The following is a 2,500-nucleotide window of genomic DNA, read 5'->3' on the forward strand; positions in this document are numbered from 1 at the left end:
AGGTGCAAGAAATTGTGGCTATGCGCAAATGGAGGGATTAGGATGTGCGATCTGATTCTTGTACCAGAGTCTTTGTTCCTGAAAAATGTCAGCAAATTGCTCGTTACACAGGGCCCGGTTGTTCGAAAGTCGATTAACTTAATCCAGGATTAGCGTAAAGCTTTGTTTCATGTTTTCAACATTCGGTGAAAGTTTCTTTTGCTTATTTTTGTTTTTCAAGATTGAATTCTTCTAGTGTAAAGTTTTGCCGAATATCAGCGTTGAACAGCATTTGGGAGTAAAGAAATAAAGCCCTTGGTTAATGTTTAATCTGGGATTAGCGTTAATCGGCTTGTGAACAACGGGGCCCTGAAGTTTAGAACAAAAGCTTGCAGCCGCATTCCCAATTCAAGGTAACTTAACTTGTAAATTAAAATTGCTTTTTTTTAGCCTTCTGGTTCATTTTCGCTTCTTTGACGCTTCTTTTATCCATTATATACTGTGCATACTGTTCCTCTGTGCCCACTGTTCGTCGGTGCCAAGTGTTCCTCCGTGCCTACTGTTCCTCTGTCCCTTCTTCCCCCCCCCCTTCCCCCCCCCCCCGGGCCACTGTTTCTCTGTGCCTACTGTCTCTCAGTTCCTCTGTTCCCTCTTTGCCTACAGTACAGTTCTTCTGTGCCCACAGTTCCTCTGTGCCCAATGATTCCGGCGTGCCTACTGTTCCTGTCCCTCTGTCCCCGCTGTTCCTCTTTTCCCTTTGTGCATACAGTTCCTCTGTGCCCACTATTCCTCTGTGCCCACTGTTCATGTGTGCCTACTGTTCGTCGGTGCCCAGTGTTCCTCTGTGCCCGTGACTGTTCCTCTGTAGCTTCTTTCCTCCTGTTCCTCTATGCCTATTGTCCTCTGTTCCTCTGTGCTAAGAATTCCCGTTTGCCTACTCTTCCTCTGTCCCCACTGTTCCTCTATGTTACTATTCCTTAGCCCTCAGTTCGTTACAGCTTTCAAGTAACGATGAACGATTTCAGTTCCCGGTATATGTGTAATGATTAATGATTTCAGAGCCCTGTATATGAGAGCCAACCCGTTATTTCTTTAAAGACAAGTTTCAATAAAGGCCATGGTTTCAACTCCTTCTACGCACAAATTTTACAGAGCTATGAGTTCGAAATAAATTGGGATAAATGAATTCGTCTCAAAACAAGTCAGACAAAGCACATCAAGGCACCCTTGCCTTAGGCGTAGCTACATAATTCCAGATTTTTTGGGGGAATTTTAGATATCAAAAATAATTTAAGAAAATCTTTGGAATTTTGGAGAAATTTGAAGTTTCACCCGACATTTTGGCAGCATTTCACAGGTTATTCGCTTAAACCCATTCGTCATTTCATCGGGCATTTTAGAGAGGTTTTGGAAAATTTTAGACATTTCGTGACTGCTTTAGTTTTAAAGGGGTTGGTTTCTCAGGAAACGGTGGTGCTGTGTCGCGGTTGGGAGTCAAACGAAACGAAACGAATTTGGTTTTATAAAACGAGTTGACCAAATATTAGACGTAAGCCGTAAGAAAGGTAACAAAGATTTGCGATTCGATGTTCGCTCGAAGCGCTAACTCTGAATTCAATTACTTTCTTACGTTGTTAAATCACCTTTAACAAACCGTTTGCTAAATTAAAGCAAGCTTTAGTGCTATAGTTTTGATTACCACGTTCTATAGCTGGATTTAACCTCTTTGTTTTCATCCAATCAAGGGCTATTTCCCCGCTCAGCTCGGGGCTGGCTGCTCGCAACCTCTTTGTCTCGTGATTAATATTAGCTCAGTGGCTACTTCTTATTACGCATACCTGATTGCAAACAGGTCTTTCAGTGGTGTTGTGCTCTTGTCTGTTGTTACTTGGTGGATTTTTTGCTAAAGAGTCTGTTGCTTTCAAAGGGGGAAGAGGTGTTTATCTTTGGTAAGTGGTAAAGTCAGGTCGTTTATTTAAAGCCCCTATTAAAAGTTAACAACATCTTGGTGCAAAGGTTAGCGTACAAAGGAGTTTTGAAGCAAAATTAAAGCAACGCTTTTCTCTAATTGTAACGTGCTTTAAGCCTAATTGTTACGACATACAAGCATCTTATACTGATTGTTTTTCTGTAGTTTATTTTACTAGATTTGTGTCACATCTCTAATATTCTTACATCGTACATCTTATCACACTGTCAAATAGCTGCCGTTTTGATTTTCTAATGTTGTTATTTAAATGAGCTCTTCTTGCATCACTTTACATTAGGGAATATAAACACGTTCCTGCAATCACAGTCTTCTTTTCGTTGCCACGGAATGTAAATGTGTCCAATCTGACTTTCTATAAATACGACTCCAATTTATGCTTTCCGATATTCATCAATTTCTTTGTCTAGATAGTAGAAGGCATTGCCACTAATTTCCAAATCATTGGTAAACAAAAATTTAAATTCTTATCACGGCAAGCCTTTGCACATTATATTTGTCGACCCAAGAGATAATGAGTTCTATAATTGCTCT

General features: G+C 40.5%; 1 protein-coding gene across 1 annotated transcript in view; it reads left to right on the top strand.

Annotated features, from left to right (window-relative positions):
• The first annotated feature begins 1,784 nt into the window (after positions 1-1,784).
• LOC138019159 (uncharacterized) overlaps positions 1,785-2,500 on the top strand; it is a 14,997-nt gene continuing 14,281 nt past the window's right edge. The window contains exon 1 of the mRNA XM_068865849.1: positions 1,785-1,928. The gene's annotated coding sequence lies outside the window, so the exon portion shown is untranslated. The remainder of the gene's footprint in view (positions 1,929-2,500) is intronic.

The sequence above is a fragment of the Montipora capricornis genome, chromosome 10, assembly GCF_036669925.1.
Source record: "Montipora capricornis isolate CH-2021 chromosome 10, ASM3666992v2, whole genome shotgun sequence".
Classification (NCBI taxonomy): Eukaryota; Metazoa; Cnidaria; class Anthozoa; order Scleractinia; family Acroporidae; genus Montipora; species Montipora capricornis.